Source organism: Peromyscus leucopus, chromosome 4, assembly GCF_004664715.2.
Source record: "Peromyscus leucopus breed LL Stock chromosome 4, UCI_PerLeu_2.1, whole genome shotgun sequence".
Classification (NCBI taxonomy): Eukaryota; Metazoa; Chordata; class Mammalia; order Rodentia; family Cricetidae; genus Peromyscus; species Peromyscus leucopus.
Genome location: NC_051066.1, coordinates 87,829,788 through 87,855,243, shown reverse-complemented (window position 1 = coordinate 87,855,243; position 25,456 = coordinate 87,829,788). Strand labels below are relative to the sequence as shown.

General features: G+C 39.8%; 1 protein-coding gene and 1 long non-coding RNA gene across 2 annotated transcripts in view; both read left to right on the top strand.

Moving 5' to 3' along the window:
- Positions 1–25,456, top strand: part of Ryr3 (ryanodine receptor 3) — a gene marked incomplete at its 5' end in the record, with an annotated part of 626,824 nt that overhangs the window by 40,384 nt on the left and 560,984 nt on the right.
- Positions 623–23,759, top strand: LOC114697496. The gene is made up of 3 exons (XR_005091372.1): positions 623–974; positions 20,736–20,810; positions 23,634–23,759. It is a non-coding gene; the product is annotated as an uncharacterized LOC114697496 (long non-coding RNA).

Genomic DNA, 25,456 nt, shown 5'->3' with positions numbered 1-25,456 from the left:
TCAGCCATTGTGCTTAATACTTTGACTCCTATATTTAGACAGAATGAATAAATGTGTTGGTTCTTTTCTACTTTGTGTGGGCCAAAGATAACCTTCCAAAGTCCACCCAGGACAGCATCTCTGAGGAGTAAGTGTTGATTATATACTTTGACCTTTAGGAAACATGGTTCTCCTGGAAAATCCTTACAGAAGGAAAATTATTCCATCATTTTCACAAGATTTGTTTCTTCAAATAGCCAACCATTATTTTTGAGAAATTAAATGCTGTTATAAATGAGAGGATTACAAAATAAGGTTTCTGTGATTTTGTTTTTCACACACCAAATTGTCAAAATGTATTTTCTCTTTATCACTGTTCTTCCACAAGTTATGATGTGATTTAGGGATTTTGTGCTGATGGATGATTTCAATGCTTCTGTGGTAAGGTTATATATATGAAGAAATGAATTATTAACTTATATTTCATTTTTTGGACTAGTCTTTTTGATAACATGGTACTTACTTAACATATTCCATCTTGAAGCCATTACTTACTTCACAGTAAAAACCTTCTTTAATTAAAGAAAAAAAGCTGATTAATTCATTACAATAATTCTAAATTGCCTGGTATAAGGACTGGCCGTTTTTTTCTTGGGTAGACTTTTCTAATGTGAGTAGCATCATGGGAAAGTCAGGATTAGACTGTAACACTTCATGTGTTTGCTGTTTCTTAGTGACATCAGCACTAAACAAATGAAAAACAACAGCATACTTTAACATATAGTGCCACTTCTGAGTCTAGCTAAGATAAAATAGTCGACAGGTTAGACATCTCTACCTCTTTGGTTCTCATTGTATTCTGTTTCTGTTTTCTGTAATAAGCTTCAGTCGATTCCTCAAATGAGTTGAAAGCTTTCAGAAAATCCTGTGCTCACTAAAATATCCATTCACTGTTTTGTTTCTTACTTTGCTAGCTCAGTGACCTCTCGGAATGGGTATGTTTTTCCCTCCTTAATATACATGTAACTTTGCATGGACAACTGACTCCAGCTGTATTTGTAATGATCTGGGCCTTTCACTTGTTAAGTGTTCAGGACATTTCCATTCTCTGTGCTTCTGCTACTTTAAAAATAAAATACTACTGCACCACACATTTCAATCTTGTAGAGCTGAGAGGTGGCTGCACACTTAGAAATCCCAGCCAGGCAGCTTGTTCTTCCACTGCTCTGCAACTGGGAGAACAGCTTGTCTGTGGACTTGGGCTTTGCTTTTATTTATTTATTTATTTTTTGTCAGATTCTTCCCCCCTTCAAGATGTTGAAAGTTCTTTTCCAAAGTTTTTCCTTTTTCCTCTTGATATGGTCTGGATAGCTTGTGTCCTTAGATTTCAACTTGATAAGATGGTACAAGTGTGCAGCCTTGCCTTCATTCAAGCTTCCGGGTGCTTCAGACTTCTGGTAGTATTATGCAACTCCAGCTCTGCTCATCCATAAGGCTGGAATTCATAATAAAAATGAAAAAAGCTAGTTTGGTATTCTTTTGTTTCTCGAGTGGTATCTCCCAAAGTGATCCAAGAGAACAATTAAATGTTAATACCAACAATTAAGAAGAGACATTAAGGTTAACTAGCTTTTTACATTTCTTCATATCCCCATAGAAACATTTTCAAGTGAAAAAGTGCAGAGAATTTTTAAAAAGCTTCAGATCCTCTCAGATCCTCCACCTTGTAGTTCTTGCTGCAGCTTTCATGTAGTTGCCTGTTCTGTGATGATGCCATCCTCTGCTGAAGTGAAAGCTGTACGTGAGACCAGTCGGGCTCTGTGGTCCTGATGGTGTCTTGTAACCCTGAGAACATTTAGCATTGCTGGTTGTTACACACACCCTGGGGTTCTTGCCATTCTTGCTGTAGACATTGGAATGCTGGTAGGGCAGCTTTGTCAAATGACCATAACCATCTTAGAAAGCATGACTTTCTGATGAACAAGGGTGTTTTTTGTTTGGCTTTTTAAAAATTTCATGGCAAAATAAAGCATATTTATTAAACTTCAAGAGAGGATAAAAAAAGAAGAATTTGGGAATCTGAGCTTTTTCTAGTACATCGATATGTTTTCATGAGAGATTTTGCAGAATTCAAGATAAGTAATTGATATGGCAGAGTGGGTACTATGATAGGTTGTAGAAACAGGATTCTGCATCAGGAGGAATCATAACTGCAAATTGTTAGATATATGGATTTAAGGGCAATATTTTCTAATGCTTGCTTACCTTTTACCAGTAAAGCACATTTGGAATTCAAGAAATCCTAAAAGAATAGAAACCCTTCCATTTATTTATTAGACAATTTCTTTGATCGTGTAATTCATTTTTTAATAGCTACCAGAGTTTAAATTATATTTGCAAAGAGAATTGGTTGAACTAGAGAAAATAGCTTGTTTCTGTTTTGTGAAAGATTAGCAAAAACACCAATTTGGATATTTGAGTAAACAAAATTTAGCTTAATGCCAGAGAGTCCCTGATCCCAGTGGGCACTGGAATTTTCATTCGAGTAGGAACCTGGGGCAAGTGTCCCACTGCCCAGTTACCATTATCTGGCTTGAGAACATGTAAAGATCTGAAGTGATGGAGTAAAATAGTAGGAACAAAGCAGAAATAAAGACTAGAAGGTCTAGAGGACCTGGGGGCAGTGTAAATGACCCCTGTCTGCAGAGGCTAGTAGAGCTGTTCGCAAAGATGGAAGCGGACAGTATGTGCTTCTCTCTTTAGCTGTTGTTCCTTTCAGGCTTGGGCTCGGATACATGGGAGAACAAGGGGTGTCAAGACAGACTGAAGCTTTGTTCCAGAGGTGATAATTAAAAATGGGCCTGGGGAGTTTGCTTCAGAAGACCCTTCCCTGACTGACTTGCCTAAGTCCTGCTCTCTGGGTGTGAGAGGGGCAGGAGATGGAAATTCATGGTGGGCCTCCTGCTCCTAAATATTGCTGTTTTCATATCTTTGCTATGGGGAAATTGAGCAGAACATACTGCTTTTCTGTGTATTTATCTCGATTGTTTCCTAAAATTATGACTTGTTTTTAAAAATTTTCAGAGCTCTTTTTTTTAAGTGCCGAAATTTTCAGATTTTATTTTATTTTTTTATGGGTACAGATAACTCAGCCGTGATTGCTGGGTCAGCCATGCAGAGGAGGCTATGGTATTGACTTTCTAAAATAGAATGTTTCACTCTGCTCTGCAGTTCATAGTGCAGCTGCAGAGGATAGAGAGATGCCTCATCCCAGCATTCTGAACAACTATGTCTCCACTCTTTGCTACCCTAGCAACTTTACATTTTATTTTCCCCATGGGGTTTTTTCCATGCCAGCTTAGTGAAGACTATCTCCAAACGCTGATCCAAGTTTAGAATTTACCTGAATTTCAGAATTAATGATCCAGTGCCTCAAATGTATATCCTTTGAGCCTAGAAATATGCCCAATAACTTCTGTACTAGCATGAACTATGGCCTCCTAACACTGGGGGATAGAGAGGGGATAACAAACAGCAGGACATATCAAAACCTTTTGCTCTGCTCTTATTAATTTTGTGTTTAGTCTTGACTCCACACAGCATCTTGTGATGGACATAAGCCCAGGAATGATTTTGGAAGCCTCACAGCAGTATAGATACCAGAAGTGTAACTCTGTGATCCAAGACATTTGACCTCTGGTTGCCAAGTGGATGAACAAATGATATTTCTCAATCCATCATTACTTCTAGACATCTATTTGGACAGGTGTCATAGGTGTGGAAACAAAGGTACAATGCAGGATTTACTAGCTGTTTTCAGTCTCCGTCAATGGGAGAAACAGTAGCTCTATAATATTCCCAGGCTTATTCCAAAAGACAGTGTCAATTGAACCTACTATAGTATCAAATGGACCTCCCACCCTTCTTTCCTAACCCTAATCTTCTCCTATAACACAAATCCTCTCTGGCCGCTTGTCTCTTCCTTTCATGTGGAGCCACTGAGACTATGCTGACTTCACCTCTAACTGTATTGATTTTATCTGTAATTTTTATTAGATTTTATTAGATTCTGCTGCTCCCAGGGCACTGGAGAATAGCCAATTCATAGAACTAAATCCTTTATCCTATCAGGTCCAACTCTAACTGGTTTCTTGCTTCTTCTAATATTTCTTCTAGTATTTTACTTGCAGGAATTTCAAATGCTGTACAATTCTGCCAGTCCATTTTTGTCAGCCAGTTCATAATTATGTATTTTTCTCTAAATATATTAACTTCATTTTAATGCTTTTCACAAATGTGGATAGTTTTAGTGCATAATAGATATCACCAAACATGTAGATAGATGGCATTTCTGAACTTATCCCTTTGCATAAAAGGAATGTGTTTATGTCTATCTTTTTCTTTCATTTATTGGACTCTGATGTCAAAATATAATTCTAACAAAAGAAAAACAACCTGTTTTATGTTTATTTTTCATAATCTATGCTTACTTTAACAATAAGTTCCTTTAGTCCCTCCTTCTGAAGAATGACATTTTGATTGCTGTATCTTAGGAAATGTGTCAAAATAATCAAAAGATTTCCATATTTTACATCTCCCATTTATGTTCAATAATGTGTACTTCAATTTTTCCTCATAATTCAGTATAAGACATAGGTACATCCAGCCCAGATGATTGTGTTTTTTACATACATACAGATATGCATCCCTCCTGAGCAAAAGACTTCAGTGTCTGTAAGATTGCTTTATATGCATAAACTTGATCCAGGAAGAGGAGCTTCAGGCTAAATCCAGAATTTTATTTTTTTACACACCCCAGGGGTTCCTAAGCAGGAAGCTGCTGAGTCAGATTCTGTGACATCGTTGGTGTTCCTGTATCTCCTGAAGCAAGGTCCAGCTGGCTTCAGACCATTTAGTTTGTAGCCCATGAGACCTTGCACAGCATTTTGTAGAAGCTGGAGCTTCTGCAGTATTAAGGATTGGCTTAACAGAAACACATATCCACAATAAGAGACAAGCCAGGTCACCATGTTAACAAAATCAGTGTCAAGACCAAAGAACTACCCAGTGTTCTCACCCATCCTAAATAGCCTTTCTAATTACAACCTTATTTTAATTTACATTCTTATTTTATAATCTAGTGATTAAAAAATAACTTCAATTTGGGGTTAGCATAATTTGAAGAACACTGCTACAAGATTTTGCTTCAAAACTCAAATGTTCACCACAATGACCATTTTTTACAATACAACATCCTCTGATGGATCAGTATCATCTTACATTCTTATATCTCTTAAGATGTATTCCAAAGTACAAGTACCATTTTATCTTAAATTCCCAGATGCTCCCTGCTTGATCCAAGCAATCATGTCTTTTTAAGATTGAGATTGGGGAAGATTTGGTCTAATCAGAAAAGCTGCCTAACTCCTTAGTAACAGTATAAGACTTTATTTGTGTAAAGAACATGGATTTATCATTCACAGTGATGAATAAAATATTTGTCTGGGCTCCATTTTTTCCCACACCTTGTTTAAATATGAAAACCTAGCTGGGCAGTGGTGGCACATGCCTTTAATCCCAGCACTCAGAAGGCAGAGGCAGGTGGATCTCTGTGAGTTTGAAGCCAGTCTGGGCTACAGAGTGAGTTCCAAGATAAGTTCCAAAACTACACAGAGAAACCCTGTCTTGAAAAACAAACAAACAAAATATGAAAACCTAATAAGACATTTCTTTCAATAGCAGACATCCTGTGGTCCATAGTTGTGCTACACTATGTTGTATTACTCCGTTCACATAATAAAAAGTACTTCCATGGTCCTTTCCATCTTCTGGTTTCCTGACAAGGCCTTCTAGGGTGTCAAGGAGGACTTCCTTTCTTCATCCTTCAAGCTGCAAACACAGCTCTTGGTGTATATTGGCAGTAGGGTGGTGATATTATTACAATAACTAGGAATAGCCTGCCTCATTCCAGTCTGTCCATCTTTCTCTCTGGTTCTGCTTTTCCTTGAGGGCTGTCTATTCACTACTGCTTTCAGACTACATGTGATTTGCTCTTTGAGTTCCCAGAGGAAGAAGTATTGATGTAATGCTCTTTTTTGATATCAAGTTTTATAACATTGCATTACTAGTAACCACGAAGCTCACCAAGAAACAACTGAACAACTGACTTGGTTTTTCTCCTATCCATTGAAAAAGGCCAATGGAGAAAAAACAACAAAAACAAACAAATAAACAAAAAGGCAAACGAATATAACTGAGTTTTTGTTTCATTAACCTTATAGAATTTCTAAATCTGGAAAATGTTCCACCTAAATTGGGAGCAATGGTATTTATGAGGTGGTCTCCCCCTGCCCCCTCCCTTAGGAACTTTGTGAGAACTCCACTTAAAATGCTTTCTTGCCTTGCAACAAAGCTTGCTATGAGGCCTCGTGGCTTTGGGGAAGTCGGGTTTCGCTATCAGCCCGGTGTGTTAGCTTCTCCCTGTCAGTTTGATAAATTCCCTTTCTACACAATGGGGAGAAAATAGATCAGATGGTACGTGTTCTATTCGCATCCCGGCTTCCATTCACAGATGTAAAGGAGAATTGTTTTTAAAATGAGGCTTTTTTTTTTCTCGCTGACAGAAGGGCTAGGTGGTGAGAGGAACACTTGTCCCTAGACTAGGTCTCTGGAAGGTGGGCTTTTTTTTTTTTTTTTTTTTTTTTTTGAGAGCAGCCAGTGAAAGGACTGCCCAAGTATTAAATTATTTACAACTCTAAGAGATACCAACTCTGCAGACATGGACAGAAGTGAAGTAGTGTAGCTGAGGGTGTATAATTTCGAGCAAGGCATACCTTGAAGGCCTGGGTAAGACCTTATAAGTCACCTCTGACATTATAAGATCAGAGGTGACTGGTTCTAGTATTGGGAGGAGCATGTGTCAAAGAAGAAATGATGCCACTCCCCTAACTCCATCTCTATCTAGGTTCTGAGGAGTAGAGAGGTCAGGAACAAGGTCCAAATTGTATAGGAGGCAGTTAGAGGAGTATCCAGATGACTGCTAATGCTGTGAAGATGTGTGGGTCACTGGTAACTAAGGGAGGGTTGAAACTCTTCCTGTCAAGACTGGGTTGCCTTGAGCCCTTACCTCATGTAGATCTTTGTAGTAGAGCTATGTGTCTTCTCATGTGTCACATGTTTGGCAACAGAAGTGAGATAGTGGCAAAGAGGTTAGAATATCAGTTCTAAAATTATAAAAGCCATGAGGAAGCAATATTTGTTTACTGTGTCTATAAAGTTCTGGAGAAATATTAGGAAGTCCATCACGAGTCCTACAGGATGCTTCTGAGAGTACACTACTTACCAATTGCTAAGTGTCATGCCAATTCCATGGATAAAGAGTCCCAAATGACTGAGAAAGTTCCAGAAGTGTAGATCTTGAGCATGACTGTGGATCAGTTACCCCAAGAACCACTCTAGGGGTGTAGCTTGGTATAGAACATTTATCTGCCATGCATGAACATCTGTGTTCAAACCTTAGTATCTACATGTCTTCCCCCATAAAAATAAGAATTGTCATGAAAGATAGGCCCACTACAGACAAAAGAAATCGAAATCTCAGGAAAGTGGCCCACTTTTTGTGTTGTGGGTTTCTTTTCTTGTTTTGTCTTCTTGCAAAGTTCTTTTATGGGCTGCTTCTCCATAATGAACCCACAAGGGGTTCAGAAGAATGGTGCCCTCAAAACAGTACCTGGTCCTGATATGGAAGCTAAGTATCAGAATCATCTGCAGACCCCATGTACACAGAGCTCAGAGAATGGGTTTCACCACCTAATGTCATTTCCTGTACTCCTGGGAGAACTCAAGCTGTTTTGCTTAGGGATATAAAGTTGGCTTTAGGCACATTTCATGGATGTAGAGAAAACAGTGTGAATTCATCTTTGATCAGCAAGATCATAGTGGGGCCAGTACAATGGGGACAGAAGGGTGAGAAAATAAAGGAGGACAGTTGTTTGATAAAGGACGCTTAGAAAAGATAAGGTAAATGGTAGCATTAAGAACTTCAGAAGAGAAAAGCGACAGAGTCAGACAGCAAATTATGGCCATTCTGAGGCGCTTCTGAATACACATAAATAGAGGTGCTCACACCCAGTAACTGTCTGCTAGTAGGTGCTTTCTCCTATTTTTAAATCTGTCCATGTATGGGATAAACAGTAATATTTTAGTAGAGAGAAATAATAGAGATAATGTGAAAGTTTTCATTTCATGATGCTCTGACCATATTAGGTTCTTGGTAGGAAATGTTGGTTATACATTAAATTCGTTAAAAAGAAATTATTGGGCAAAGTTCCTGGTCCTGACATGGCACTGGCCCACTATTTCACCAGCAATCTGAGTATAGGCAGTTCAAATAAGAACTAGAGCAGTGACTAAAAAAAAATCAGGCTGACAGGTCCTTTTATGTGAAGAATGAACCTGATGCTGTCTAGTTCTAAGAAATCTGTTAGATATGGAAGAAAGGGGGAATATTAATTCTAATAAAAAAAAAGTAATTGGCTCATTTCTTTCCAAAGTACACCTGTCATCGGTCTAAATGTCACTAATACCTTGACAAATAGCCTGTCAGTTTGTTCTTTTAAAAGTGCCATAAGAAGAGCTATATGCTAAAACTGCCATCCTGGCAGCCCACTATCCCCATGGCAGGGATGCTCATAGAAAAGAGTGACATCATCTCAGAAAAGCCACCCCCAAGCAGCCACCTTGCTGTGGGATGGTCTGTATGTCAAATTGCTCTGATTGGTCAATAAATAAAACACTGATTGGCCAGTGGCCAGCCAGGATGTATAGGCAGGACTAACAGAGAGGAGAATTGAGAGAAAAGGAAGGCGGAGGGAGACACTGCCAGCCACCGCCATGACAAGCAGCATGTGAAGATGCCGGTAAGCCATGAGCCACGTGGCAAGGTATAGATTTATAGAAATGGGTTAATTTAAGATATAAGAACAGTTAGCAAGAAGCCTGCCATGGCCATACAGTTTGTAAGCAATATAAGTCACTGTGTTTACTTGGTTGGGTCTGAGCAGCTGTGGGACTGGTGGGTGAGAGAGATTTGTCCTGACTGTGGGACAGGCAGGAAAACTCTAGCCACACCACCTGCTCATCCTTGGTGACGGATATACAACTTCCTGCTTCGGGTGCAGTGCTTATCACATCTCAGGCCTAGCAGGGACTACAATACCATTTCACTAGCCACAGTAGCTCAAGAAAGGGCACAGGGAAATGCCTACATAAATCTACAGCAATGCTCAGAAGTTAAAAACTTTTGTCAGCTTTGGGAATTTAACCCATGGCTTCCCATGCAATAAGTGTATGCTCTATCACCATGCTTTCACCATCCAAAACTTGCTTTTGAAGATTTGGAGGGAAGAAGGTTCCTTGGTTGTCTTTAGCCATGCCGTTGGGGTTTAAGAGAACAACACCCTCAGTGTCTGTGCTACTGGTGTTATATTTAGGAAGTAGCCTCCTGTGCCAATACACTCAAGACTACTTCCTATTTTCTCTTCTATCAGGTTCAGTGTAACTGGATTTATGTTGAGGTCTTTGATCCATTTGGACTTGAGTTTTGTGCATGGCAATAGATATGGATCTATTTGCAATCTTCTATATGTTGACATCCAGTTATGCCAGCACCATTTTGTTGAAGATGCTTTCTTTTTTCCATTGTAGAGTTTTGGCTTCTTTGTCAAAAATCAGGTATTCATAGGTGTGTGGATTAATGTCAGGGTCTTCAATTAGATTCCATCGGTCCACATGTCAGTTTTTATGCCTGTACCAAGCTATTTTTATTACTGTAGCTCTATAGTAGAGCTTGAGGTCAGGGATGGTGATTCCTCCAGAAGTGCATGAGCTGGCTTTTTGGAGTCCAACACCTATGGCAGGACACCTTGCACAGCCTTGATGCCAGGGGAGGGGCTTGGATCTGCCTCTACTGAATGTAGCAGACTCTGCTGACTCCCCATGTGAGGCCTTACCTTGTTGGAAGAAAGAACCTGTGATTGGTTGGGGGAGGTGAAGGCTGGAGGGGTGGGAGAAGGAAAGAGAGAGGAATATGTGGTTGGTATGTAAAATGAATAAAAATTTCCTTAATAAAAATTTTTAAAAAGAGTACAACACCCAGGAACTCTTCTTTCTCTGGAAGAGCATTTTGTTTCAGAGAAAGAACCAACTTTGTCTCCACAGCAGCAGCACTAGTCTCTAAATGACCCAAGCCAATTTATTCTTACCCAATGGACCACATCCAAGTATAGTAGACACCAGGAAGACATCCTGGAAGAGCCTATATCATACTGTGTGTGTTTCTGTACCCAATGGCAAGTGTACTTTTGGAAAGAAATGAGCCAGTTACTTTCATATTAGAATATTTTCTCCCCTTTTCATTCACAACCATATTTCATGACAATAATGACCCAGAAGTCTCACTTTCTTAAATTAGACTCTAGCCTTTGACTCTGTTGTCCTAGAATACTCTCATCAGATTATAAAATTAATGAGATGAACTAAATGCTTGGACCACTTCTCATCCAGGAGACATCATCCTAGCTACTCCCAAAAGGAAAGGTTGGCTGGGTTCAATAAATCATAAAGCAGGAGAATGGTGAATGTGGCATATATTGGCAGGCATGAGTCTGGGAATATTGTTCAATTTGTTTAGCAGTGAAATGCATGTATTTAAAAAAAAATAAAGGAGGTCATAGGAAAACAGCCTCTCTGCACTGTCTTCAGGGCCTTTTCTGTGCTGTGATATAAAGTGACAGTGAGAGGACAGCCTTGGATGTGGGAAGTGAGGTTCCCTGGGATCACAGTCACCCTACTGCCCTGAGGACAGCAGCTTAGAAGCAGATGGAGTAGTAAGAACCACCATAGACCTTCTGCCGCTATATGCAACATTCATTTTAACTCAAGGTGGATTGTGTCCTAAGAGTTCTTCAACATCAGCTAACTTCAAGTGAGAGTGCCATAAACACTGGATTCAGGAAACGAGGGCTGTTGGGTGCTGTACCTTCTTCCTCTATTCAGAAATTCCTTAAAATTCTGTTTCATAATTTGACTTTTTATTGATATCCCAAGAGGCTCTGGAAGATGCCCAGAATGTGAAGGCCTTCTCTCAAGTAGATTTGTCTAAAGAGTTAGTACTGCCAGGCAGTGGTGGCACACTCCTTTAATCCCAGCCTCATGAGGCTGAAGCAGGATCTCTGTGAGTTTTAGGCCAGTCTGGTCTATAGACCAAGTTCCAGGACAGGCTCCAAAGCTACACAGAGAAACCCTGTTTCAAACATAACAACAACAAAAAAAAGTTAGTACTGCTCAGGCTGAGCTGTCCCACATGCATGTGAAGGATTTCTTAGGGAGGAAACTCTTTGGGATTCCGTCCCATTGCTTCTGCAGCCAGCATCTCAGGAGTCTGGTTCTAGACTCAGAATCAACTGTAATGAGTAGAAAATCAAAGTGTCAAATTACAAGTGGATGCCTTATTCTCATGTCACATTTTAATTTCTCCACAGCAGAGAGCTTTAGAGGGAAAGAAGGTATTTCCCCAGCCCAGGAAATACAGGCTTTGGCAGCTACATAGCTGAGAGCAGTGGGTCTGACCCAAAACAGTGGAGAAGAAGAATGGTTTGTTTTGTTTTTGTTTTTGTTTTTGTTTTTTGTTTTTGTTTTTGTTTTTCGAGACAGGGTTTCTCTGTGTAGCTTTGTGCCTTTCCTGGAGCTCACTTGGTAGCCCAGGCTGGCCTCGAACTCACAGAGATCCGCCTGGCTCTGCCTCCCGAGTGCTGGGGATTAAAGGCGTGCGCCACCACCGCCCGGCCAGAAGAAGAATGTTTAAGTAACTTATTTTTTCAATTCCCACAGTTCATGTGGACTTAAGATAGAATTATGATACCTGTAGAATACCTGTTGAATTCCTGTTGTCTCATTTGCCAGCTCTGGCTCCTAATCATGGGCCATATTAACCTGTGGTTGCGGTCCTCCTGTCTCTGAGATGTGCTGTTTGAATTCCAGTGTGTCTTAACAAAGTCTTTCTTTCACTGGAACTAGAGAGGAAAAATTGTCCCTATTTGTAGGCATTCACAGTCTAAGATCTACCTGAAAAGTCTCATTGGTTCCTTTGATATCCTCAGAGCTGAAGAGGTATTGCCCACCCTTATCTGTCTATTCCTCACAGAAGAGTAGCTTGTTAGATTGAAGTCTTGGGAGTTTGGTCAGACTTGGTGGTCGTCAAGCCTGCAGCTATAGGGAAAGACAGATCTGACATCTGCTAACTGCACAAGGCAGTCTTGAGAAGCACAGAATTGTGGAGAACCAAGTCCCCAAAGACCAGAGTGAGATCCAAAGAGAGGAAGCTACAGATTGAAAGGTGATAATGGGCTAGGGACCCATGCATGATGTGGACACCCCACAGCAAGTAATTTTTTTCCCCCACAGAATCTGGAGCTGAGACTCAGGAAATGATAAAGTAAGAGTTCAGGTGTCTTAAACAGAGACTTCCTCTCTGAGATTTTCTTGTAACATCAGTTTGGAGAACAGCACTCTAGAGCCAGTGTTTACAAGCACAGACTAGCAGTATACCCTGTAGCACGAATCTTAAAAGGTCTTATTAATAAAACAAACCCAGAGCCAGGTATTGGGGTGAATTCTGAAAGATCACAGAGACAAAACAGGCAACAGCTAACCTCGCCAACTTCTCAGCTGATCCTGTTTACTCAAACTGGAAGGCTCTGAGTCCTCATCCAGAATGAATCTCAGCTGAACTGCTGCTAAAAGACTAAAAGCTTAGCCAGGCTCCAGTTCCTGGTCCTCATGCCTTATATACCTTTCTGCTTCCTGCCATCACTTCCTGAGATTAAAGGCATGTGTCACCATGCCTGGCTGTTTCCAGTGTGGCTTTGAACTCACAGAGATCCAGATGGATCTCTGCCTTCGGAATGCTAGGATTAAAGACGTGAGTGCCACCATCTTCTGGCCTCTCTATCTAGTGGCTGTTCTGTTCTCTGACCCCAGATAAATTTATTAAGGTACACAATATATTGGGGAACATAGTATCACCACAGTATCCATTCTGCCTCTCAGATAGACTGAGTCATCCTACTGAGGATCTTGGTAAATAAACTGCACCCTTGAGCAACTGAAAGTTTAATGAACAAAGTACTTTTGTGGAAGTCCATCTCTTTAAATGCACACAGCATGTTGTCCCCACCACACACGTATGCATTTTATTGAGATGATGATGTGGTAAGTGTTAAAGAAAGAATTAGAGCCAGGATAAAGTACAATAGTTCTGCATCCATGCAAGTGGCTATTTCATTGTTGTTGGGTGTGTGTGTGTGTGTGTGTGTGTGTGTGTGTGTGTGTGTGTACATGAATGTGTGTGTACATATGTGAATGTTCATGTGTGGGTGAGTACTTGTATGTGTAGGTGAGCATGCATGTGTGTGTATTCACATTCATGTGTGGGTGAATATATGTATCTGAGGGTATATATGCATGTGTGTACATGTGGATGCCAGTTCATGAGTAGATGAGTATGTGTGTGCAGGTGTACATACATATGTGTGTATAAGCACATACACATACATTTGGAGGCCAGAGGAAAACCTTGGTGTTGTTCCTCAGATGCTATCTACCATTAATTAATTAATTGCCTTATTTATTTCTTGACAAGGACTCTCTCACTATACCTGAAGTGCTCCAGGCAGGTTGTGCTGATTGTCTAGCAAACCCCAGATCTCCACTTGCCTCAAGTTCCCAGCACTGTGATTACAAGCATTCCATGCCACACCCAGCATGTTTTATGTGGATTCTAGAGATCAAACTCATGTCCTTGTGTTTGCAAAGCAAGCATTTGGCTGGCTAAGCCATCTTCAGTGTCCATATTTCACTTTTACAGATTTTATCATTCCTGTGTATATACAAGTAGTGACTGAAGGTGCTTTGCATTCTGCACCTTGTCACAATGGTGTATCATAAACATTTTCTGTTTCTACCTACCCCTGGTGATTTCAGCCTTTAATGGTTGCAGGCTAGAACATCCAAAAGAATTCACGTGATTTAATAGATAGTATTTCTGTTGCATATTTATATTCTTGCCAGGTTTCCTTTTGTTTGATTTTGACCATTACAAGGCCCTTGCCACAGCTATGTGCATACGTTCTTGCTCCTTTTGAATTATTCCCAGAAGTAAAATTACTATAGTAAGGGTTATGGACTTCTTTATGGCTCTTTTTATATACCACCATATTGCCTTGCAAAAGGGCTATACTGGATACCACCTTACACAGGCTTGCGTCAGCTAAACTACAGTTCACACAGCATTTCCCCTTCTCTTTTGACGCATTTTGTAGATATAAACTGATAGAGCCAAGATCATATAATTGCAATTTCTTTCATTGCTGAAAGAAATAAAAATGTTTCCATATGTTTTCATTTATTATGATAGCTATCATTTATTCATAGCTTTTGCCTACTTCTTTAGTTGAGGCTTGGTTTTCTGCCACATTTCAGTGAGACATGAACCCCTTTGTCATTGTGATACAAGGTCTTTGTGTGGTCTATTAAGTGTTTTGGTTTCCATTTTTCTAGTTTGGTTACAGTCATATCTGCTTTTTGTTTCCTTTGAATGTCTGTGCTACTTGAGAGCATCAGCAAAGATGTAGACTATTGTATTACATGCTAGTTGTTCTGTAATTTAATTTTAAAGTGGAATATTTAATTCTCCTAGTATCCATGATCTGATGTTCTTATCCTCTCATTGGCCGATGCTGAATGTCTCTCTGACTTGCTAGCCACATACAGGAGACATGACTGAATCCTGCCTCTCTCCTGTACGGGAACTGCCTCCTTATAGACTATGATTCATGCTGTCAGATCTTTATGGACTGCCTGTGCCTGCCATATGCTTCTTCCTGAATCTGGTGCAGAGTGAATTAGACAATTGCTTAAAAGTGTTTTGTAAAAGTTCCTTTTCAGAAAAAAAAAAGTTCCTTTTCAGAAACAAACTTTCTTATTGTTCATATTTCAGCACTAATTTCATTAACAATTTTGTTGAACTCCAAACTACCCTCTTAATCTTAATTGAAACCACACAGAATCTGTAAGTGAAATTTAAGGGAATAAACAATTCACAAATTTTACTTTTCCCATTAGGTGTACCAAAGTATACCTTTCCATTTCATCAAATCTGAAATTTTATCCAATAATTTCTCTTGTTTCTCCTTAAAGGTTCTACTCACCTAAGTAGACTATAAAAATCTTGATAATTTATAACAGTCATGAGTTGAGCCTTTCATGGTGGAATAGCTGAAGTAGCTGACTCTGCTAGGTGACCTGCGTTAGCTTATTCCTGCTTATTCATTTTGAATATTTAGCTTATTCACTCTCATTGTCCTGTGATTAAAAGCACCATTATTATTTAGCTCTCTTGTATCTAGTGAAATTCATACCTTATGTACTGTGCAAAAGCCCCTACAGTATCCTGCAATCTTCTAGAGAGATGTTTTCTTGCTTTTACAGCCTGAGTAGTACCAAAGTGAGATGTGGGATAAGCAAGGAAGAGAAAATGAAAGCAGGCACATCCAGAAACAGCCAGACACTAAAAGGTCTTCTGGGATCATAGCCCTCGGAGTGTGGCGGTCACATTAGATTCAGCAGGGAGCCATCCTGGGGTCTTGGAATGCTTCTTAGGGCCTAGGAACCCCCAATGTAGAAATGAGCATTTCAGATCACAGGGCGAGTCAGTTTAGAAATATAGCAGTCTTGACATATTGGTATCTGACTAGAAGGTAAGCCTCCACAGCTGTGATTTCTGGTCTACCTTCATGAAAGGTTTTGTTCTCTGGAAGCTACAAAAACAAATGTCAATACTGAAAATTAATCTTGAAATTATAGGTAAGATGATTGAATTGAGTGTCTAGTAACATATTTTTACTCTAAACATAGAACCAAGACCCTTTAACAGCTTTTCCCTGTTGTAACCCTACAATATAAGGTGACTCTATGAGTATCCTTTCACCAGCGATGACATTCAAGGACACTCATGGCAGGGATAGGACTGCCACCCAAAGAAAGTCTCACAGCCTTGAGCTGTGAACACTGCCCCATGAACAGCTACGTGTATCTCTTATGTAAGATGTGGCTCTTTCCTGAGATACTAGTCCAGGGTTCATATCAAAAGAGTTAGTAGAATTTGTTCTTAGCCCCAAGTTTAGATTCCAACCTAAATGTTCAAGGCAACTGTGAGAAGCTTGTTGAGTTCTCTATGCCTCTTCTTTCTGATAGGCAAAATGGAGACCCAAGGGCCATATCTACTGATTATTTACTCATTCATTTAGGAAATATTTGGTGAGTGTCTCCAATTCATCTGATACTCGTTGAAATAACAGAGGCACAGCATTTTAGTTTGAATGTTCATGGAGATTTTATTTTGGGGGAAGGAAGAACAGATACAGAACAAAATTAACTTAGCAATTCACATCAGCTACTAATAAAACAGAAGACCATGATGGAGGAAGACTACCTTCTGGTAAAGAATGATAATAGGAGACTTCTCTAATGAGTTATGTTGGGGTAGAAATTAATATAAGGTAGAAGTTGGTTGTGAAAACATTGGAAGTACATTCTGGGGAGAGGGAAATGCATGTGCAAAGGCCCTGTGGTAGGAGCAAGGTTATCTGAAAAGTACAGAGCAGTCAGTATGGCTAGAGCAGAAGCAATGGGAAATGTGTTTCTGGTAGTTGAAGTCAGAGAGGTGTAAGGAGCCAACTCAGGTAGAGTAATGTTTGACAACTTAAAATTAGCGAGCAAAATCTACCCTGTAACCTTTATTTGTACAGTGTGCTAGGGTAAAAATGGTGTCCAAACTTTGAACAGATTCCTTTAAAAACTATGTGAGGTGTGACTGGTAATTTTAAGACAGAGGTCACAGAACTTAACATAGTCACTGTGTGGGTGCTCAGAGAAAGATTTCCCATCCTAATGCAGAGAATTAGAATGTACAGTGGGAGCGTTGTGCTTGATAGCAAGCCACTGAAGGGTTTGTAGCAAGAAAACAAAGATGTGGTTTACAGCTTTGGAAAGGGTGGCTCTGGCTGCCACAATAACCCACAACTTACTTAGCAGGCACATTTGAAGTTTGTTACCATGGATAGATGAGACACAAAGCAGTCTTGGAGACTAGGAGCAGTGGGTGGCCGAGTGGCTGCCTGAAGAGTGTTTTTAAAGGTAATACCAACAGTTGTTTTAGATTGGACAACAGAAAGGAATAAAGAATGACAACCCTCCAAAGTTTGGCTTGCTCATTCCCTGTCAACCGTGTGAAAGAAACCGAATGAGAGAACGATCACTTCTGCCCCTCAGGACTTGACCTCTCTGTTTATCTACCACTGACTTTGCTTTCTAAGGTACAGTTTTGACTGTGACATCATCCTTTCATAAACTACTACAGTGTTTATGGCTGTGGGACAGTGAACAAGTGAGTCTTGGCCCTGCATAGCCTGACTAGTGTGTCTCTGTCCCCAACTTATCCACTTGTCCCTGTCCATGGGCACACAGGCACTAACTATTAGATAGCTGTGAATGTTCACACTTCCTACTTCCAGGACACAGTTGATCTGTGTTGGCATCTCTTTCTTACCATTTATATGCTAGCAGCCCATAGTTCGTCTACCTGTTCAATAGAGCCATTCCCTAATACATGCTCCTTACCATCTTGGTCTATTCAAAACTCTGTGCTCCACTTCTTTAATATGCATGCTGTTTCTATATGTAACATGATTTTATTTTTGTCCAAGTTTCATCTCCCCTGCCACACTACAGAAAAGGCAATATTGTGGTGCATGGTTAAATACCCTTTATGAAGTCCAGATTCTGTACTTGGGACCTGTATGACTTTGAGCAAGTTATTTAATCTGTCAGTTCACATGGCTGTAAAATGGGTGTGATTATGATTGCATTACTAGTTAATATTATGTGAGATGTTTCATGTGTACCGCTCTGTGTTATGTGCCTACAATAGGGTTTGAGCTAATTAGATCCCAACTATATGAGCCCCATGAAAGATGTCTCTGTATCTCTTCCCGTTGGTGGCTTGTGTAATCACTATGCATACATTAGAAAAATGAGATTAAGATCTGTTGTTAACCCAAGTGTATATGGTACTATCATATCAACTGTGAAACATAAGGCAATCCAATCTCTTCAGGTACCAAATTCCTCCCATATAAAATATGACATTCATTGCTCCCTTGAAAGATCATCATGGGAATGGGCTGTGATAGTATGTAAAGCACTGGATGCATGCATAGCATGTGCTCCATAGCAGCAATCAACATTATAATAGTAACAGAAGGCTCCTCTTCCATCCTAGCACCAGAGCCATCTATTCCCCTAACAATAATTCTCAAAATTTTGGCCTTAGACCAGCGGCATCCCTATCACTTAGACCTTGTTAGAAATGCAGATTCTTGGGCCAGCCCCAGGCCTACTGAAAGTGGGAACCTGGTGATTCTGATATCCCCTAGCATCTACAAACTACTGTTTTATATGAGAAAGAAGCTAGATTACATTCAATTCCAATGGGCATTTAAATTCCTTTCTTTCTCTAGTGGCATCATAATGAAAGACTTGAGGTCCCATCAATGCTTCTAGAAGTATCAGAGAAGAAGAGAAGCCCAAGCCACTCTGGGATACTGCTTAGAGTCAGCAACTCTTGACTCCCAATAATTATGGAGCTGGTGAGAATACAGAAGAATTAGAAAAGAGTAGAACCCAGGGTTGATAGTAGGACATCTAATTCAGTCAGTTGTTCACTGCAGAAGTATGCATATATAATATAAGCCATTGGAAACATCAGTTAAGTTGTAAGGATACAAGCTCATAGGGACAATTCCATTTAGACAGACAAGATGTAAAATGATTTAGTACATCTAATTTTAATGTAAGGTGTTGACACATTTGTAAATACAGCTGAAGTTAGTGCAAATGATTTCATGAAATTTGGAAATATTGTGAAGAGCAGTGTAATCCTACATGGTATTAAAATCTGAGAACACTTAAATATCTCTATAGGAGGGGGGTGAGCACAGTTACATTTATATTTAGTTATCAGCCTCTTTTCAACATACCACATTTGTCTTTTTTTTTTCTCTTTAGACTCATTGTACGACATGGTGGAAAAATCTCTTTGACAGAGCAATTCTGCTAATCCAAACAGAATTGAAATGAAATCACTCATAGCTTATTATCCAGACCTCTGTTTCTCTCTCCACCACCTGCTTCTTGTCCTCTACATTGCTCGTTGCCATGCCTGGAGGGGACAGGATGGGTAGGATAAAAGTGCAGACAGTGCCTTGGGCAGCCAGTCTGCAACTCTGAAAAGAATGGGATGCATAAAAGATGCTTTTGGACTACAGAAGCAAAATGCTAAAATTCCTCTTGATATTGGTCCAGGAAAGATGGCTTGGGGAATAATGTATTTGCTGTGCAGAACTTGAGTTCAGACCCCCAATGCCACATGAAATCCAAGCATTGCAGCATGCATCTGTAATCTCCGCACTAGGAGGAAGAGACAGGAGATCCCAGGAGGTTTCTACCTAACCAGCCAACTGGTCAGGTTCAAAGAGAGACCCTGTCTTTGAAAAAAAAAAAAAAAAGGTGAAGGGTAAGTAGAAGGACAACCCATGTTCACTTTTGGCCTCCACATGCACAAGCATGGGCAAGTACATGCACGTGTGCGTGCACACGCACACGCACACACACACACACACAATCTTGGTAGGTATCTCAGACTTTGGAGTCTCTTTTAGTCCATGTATGAGGAGGACAGAGCCTGTTAGCAGCAAATTTCTACTTTTAAAAGAGTGTGTGTTTAAAAAAAAAAAAATGTGTTACCTAGGGATAAATTAGCATGATGTAAAGAGAATTAGATTGGTACCAAAACAATGTTTTCAATTGTTAATTTCAGCTGACCATTATTCATGCTCACTTGTCCCACTGGGAAGTTATGCTTTAGTTATAGAGCATATGTTGTTCATTTCAATTTCAGGTAGCTTGATTTCCTTTGGGCCACCTTATCTTCTCCGACCTCCCTCTCTGCTGTTTGAGCAAAAGGGATGTGCAGAGGGAGGCGGAGAGGACAGTCACAGGGGTATCTCCACTAAGGGGACTATTTCTGCAGGACTAGTTACTCTTTGAAAGTCCTGGGTTTCAGAGCCATCCCTGGTTGGTGAGATCTGTGTAAAAAAGGACCATTTGAGTTGGATGGGCAGAAAGCGCAAGTGCCCAGAATTGAACAAAAGACTGCAGGACCCAAAGTGCACATTAATGCTCGCCCACCATGTTGCCCTTCTGCACTAGACTGTAGTTACTTCACACTTGTTTCTCTCTCATCCCGGATGCTTCTGAGAAGTTCAAAGGAAGGTAAGCAGAGTGTACCTCATTTACATGCTTCCGGTGTAGGACAGCTCTGGGTTTCTGCGCATCCTGGGCAGCGGCCACTTCTGAGGAGAGCAGCAGGCCTTGCTGCCCTCTCCCAAGGATGCCGCATGGCTATGCTCACAAAGTCTTCTTTTGCCCATTGGCTGGACACTTGCTTCATGAATGAATTCTTTGGGAGTTTTGCCATGGTTGTTTTTCTTAGAAGCTGCATCCCAAATCGTCCGTGTTGCTTTTCAGCCAAAGAAGCCACAGCTGATATGTGCTGACAGTTTTCTTCCTCATTCCCACAGGCAGCACAAGGGGGTGGCCACAGGACCCTGCTCTATGGGCATGCAATTCTCCTGCGGCACTCTTTCAGTGGAATGGTAAGCACATGGAGATGACAGCTTTCACCATTCATGAGAAAGAAAGGATGAGCACTGAGAGCAGTTCAGAATATAAATAATTCAGTCCATTGTTGTCTTCCTATCACTTCCCTCCAATTCCAGGGATTTATGTTTACTGAGTGTGTGTCCTATTCAGTGAGAAAAGAATCATTCCTTTTCTTTAAACTTCACTGAGCCTAACCCCACCAAGGACAGTACATTGACATGCTAGATACCTAGTAAACATTTCTCCAAAGCATAACTGACCAAATGAACTGTGGAATAACTGATTTATTTAGTGTACAAATAAAACAAGTCAAATGGGATTTGCGTGACATTTCTCTACTTGTACACAGCTAAAGAAATGGAATGATGTCCAGGGCCTTCAGTCCTGGAACAATTTGAAGGTATTATGCTAACCCAGTGACAGGAAGAAGACAATAGATGAGGCAATCACAGAAAACTGGTCCAGGCTATACCAATCAGGGATTTAAAACCAAAATACTAGAGTGGTGATAATTCAGCCTCACTTGGGAAGCAAAATCTTGGAATGAAAAGTATGCAAACTTCAATAAGTATAACTTGCAAAATGCATACACTCCTGATGTTTTGTAAGGAGTTATTGTAAATATTGTGATGTTGATCTAGTATAATATGAGCTAACTCTAATAGTATTTGCTTTCAGCTCCTACATATAAAATTCTTGAATGCTGTTGGTGTAAGGAAGATTATTCATCATTTTCTAACCCTAGTAAAGCTGATACACTAACTGTGCAAGCATGAGGGCCTCAGTGCAGACCCTATCACCCACTGGAGAGGTTGGCATGACAGTATGTGATCCTAGCAGTGGGAAGAGAGAATTTGGAAATTGTTGATTTTTCACACAGCTACAGGTCCTCGACCCAAAGTTCTTCTTGAAGTTCAGACTACCAAATTGTAGCATGATAGCAGCTACTTCGTAAATAATTGATTTGCTGCAGCAGATTTTGTCTGAGCACTGGTGAGGAGTGGACCTTTTAGACCGAACACTTGTCTGCTTTAGTACTTCATGGCCAAAGATGGAACAACACTGGCCAGCTGTATCTGAGTATTAGGGCAGGTTTGAATAGGGAGGCCTTCTCCTGGCAATCTCTGGGAATGAGAGGTGATCACCTTTTAGAACCTGTTGCTTATTGAGAAGGCAAATGAGACCCTAAAGTATGTTTTTTCTGCCCAGATAGAATAAGTAAATCTTGAAATAGTGTACCTCCCATGGCTCTCAAACTCAGGCTAGCAGCCTGGTAAAGAGGCAAAAAAAAAAAAAGCTCACTCCCAATTAATGTAAACACTACACTGGCTTTTTTAAAAAGTAGCTTTGGTATAAAGCCTATGAAATAAAACTTTTTTAATGTAACCTTTTTCCTGCTGCTTGCAGAGTGTGCAAGGTCTGCCTGTACTTATTTTCCTCCTACTCTAATTCCAACCTGCACCACGGCACCATCAGCAAGAGGCAAGGAAGGGGTCCTCAGTTTATTTCCTTTATTAAACTGCTTTAAAAATCATTTTCAAAGTTTCACCTGCATATATGTTGTCATAACCCACAAAAAAGGATAAATGTTATTTTGAGAGGTTTAAAAATTCAGGATTAAAAAAAAAAAAAAAAGCAACTACTAGCAGTTGACAAGGCAGCATGGACAGGGGAAATCCCGTATGGTCCCATCCCCCAGATTAGTGGTTCTCAACCTGGGGATCGAATGGCCCTTTCACAGGGGTCACCTAAGACCATAGGAAAACACAGATATTTACCTTCTGATTCATAAGAGTAGCAAAATTATAGTTATTAAGCGGCAACAAAAATAACTTTATGGTTGGGGGTCACCACACTATGAGGAGCTGTATTAAAGGGTCACAGCACTAGGAAGGTTGAGAACCATTGCCCTATGGCTGCTGAGAGAGGGAGAAACTGCTCAAGGAACAAGGTCCCACATAGGCCATCCAACCTCAAGTGATCAGACCTGGACACGTGGACTCAGTAGATTATATATATGTATGTGAATGTGTGTGTGCATACATTCTGTATATACGTGTAACAAAAATAATAGAAGAAGTCATGATTTTGGGAGGCCACCTGGGAGGAGCTGGGAGGGGAGGGGCCAGGACTAAAATAGATGCAGTGCTTATGTATGAAGTTTTCAAGAAAAATGTTAAATTTGAAGAAATGGGGGATTATCTGATTTCCCAGCTTCTCCCACCCTCCTTTACTTATCCAAGCACAATTTTTATTATTATTCCAATGTAATTCATTCCAGTCATATGCTACACATTTAAGTTTTGTGTATATGTCAACTGTACAAATGTGCTATTTTCTGTGACTTCTTGGCCCAACATCTTATAAAAATAAAGTTATGTGCTATATGCACATTCTTTATCAGTACTCTTAGTGGTATAATACTCCACAAAACAGGAGAACCAAAGTTGATCTAGCCACTTCTTTACTGCTGGTCATTGATGTTCCATTTGTATTGTTTTCAAGTTCAAGTTAAAAGTTTCTCAGAGTGATTTTGAACTAAAGCATATGAAATATTTTCAATTTTATTCTATATAGAGTCCTAGACATTACTAGATAATCAGATAAGAATGTCTTTGCGGCTTTACATTTAAAACAAAAAATATTTTCCAAAAGTATAATGTCCACTAACTTGAGGGAGAAGACTGAGCATATTTCATAGTAGCTGTTTTTTTTTTTTTTTTTTTTTTTTTTTGCAATTAATGGGAAGCTAACTAGTGGTGGTACTAGGACCTGATAGAAGAATATGACTCCTAGCATCTGCTCTTGTTCCACAGTATCTGACATGCTTGACCACATCAAGATCCCAGACAGATAAACTTGCCTTTGATGTAGGTCTGCGGGAACATGCCACAGGTAAGTTGTCATCCCTAGGTTCAGCCTGTGGGATCTTGTGCTAAGGACTTTTTTTTTTTTTTTTTTTTTTTTTTTTTTTTTTTTTTTTTTTGAGACAGGGTTTCTCTTTGCACCTTTCCTGGAACTCACTCTGTAGCCCAGGCTGGCCTTGAACTCACAGAGATCCGTCTGCCTCTGCCTCCCAAGTACTGGAATTAAAGGTGTGTGCCACCACCACCCAGCAGCTAAGGACTTTTGAGAAAGAAGCTGGATATGTTACTTATTTGGAATTCCACATCAGCAAGGTCAAAAAAGATAATGCTGATTTAAAAAAAAAATGTGAGGATGATTGAAGGAAGGATGTGTGAAACATGAAAACATAGAGTCTAAGGCACGATGCCAGAAGCCTGGGTACTGGAAAGTATTTTAATGGCTTACTACTAGAAATAGACAGTTTAGTTCTTAAGAACTGTAGATACTGAGTAGCTGCTAAGAAAACATGTAAAAGTAACTTCATTAGTGCTTCATAGTGAAATATGAAATATGTCTAGATTAGAGAAGTGGGCCCTTTGTATTCTGCAAACAAGCCATTCCCAAGTCAGTTTCCCTAAGGTCAGCCAGTGATGCCTACCAGCCTCAATTTTGGCATTCCAATGTATCTCCCATATATTTATTGTATATTTTTCTATAAATTTACTCATTTTATCTGTAGTATTTTAAGCAAAAATCTATCTCTGTAAGTAGAGAAATGGTTTTTTGCCATAAAGTATATAACAACAACAACAAAAAACGATTGTCAAATAATTGAGAAAATGATAAAGAATTGTCAATATATTAGATCTAAACTTAAAACTTTTGTGATAGAATTAGTTCAAAGAGAGTTTTTTTTTTTCCCTTAAATTTCACACTAAATAATCCAATGTCATTTGTCTTCTACAAAGCATCAAATACATTGGAAACCATTTCCATTTTGTGTGTATGCATGTATGTGATGTATGTGAATAAAGTTATATATATATATATATATGTATGTGTGTATGTATGTGTGTATGTATGTGTATATATACATATATATATACATATATATATATATATATATATATATATATATATATCATCAGCCAGATGTGGGTACCTGCCTCTGATCCTGATGCTAGGGGAGTCTGAGCAAGAAGAATCATAAGTTCAAGGTCAGCCTGGGCTACTTAGTAGGTTTAAGGCCAGTCTAAGCTACATAGCAAGTTCCTGTAGAAGTTGGTACTAAGAAATGTGGTTGCCCAAGCCAGGAGGGACTTGGTCCTGCCTCAACTGAATGTACCAGGCTTAGTTATCCCCCATGAGAGAACTTACCCTGTTGGAGAAGGAGATGGGGGTTGGGATGGGGAGAGCGGGAGGAGGGATGAGAGGGAGATCTGTTGTTGATATGTTAAATGAATTTTTAAAATTTAATAAAAGAAAGGAAGGAAGGAAGGAAGGAAGGAAGGAAGGAAGGAAGGAAGGAAGGAAGGAAGGAAGGAAGGAAGGAAGGAAGGAAGGAAGACAGGAAGACAGGAAGAAAGGAAGGTGGTTGCCAAGATGACAGCAACTCTTCTGGAATCCAGAAATGAAGGACAGAGGCCCAGGGAAACTATCTACAAATATATAAGAAGTTACACTATCAAGAAAGTACCAGTTTCCTGGTGGCTGTTCTGAAGGCCAACAGAGAAGTGGATAGAAGTTGAAATGAGACATATTTTACCTCAGTGAAGAAAAATGCTTTGTAATA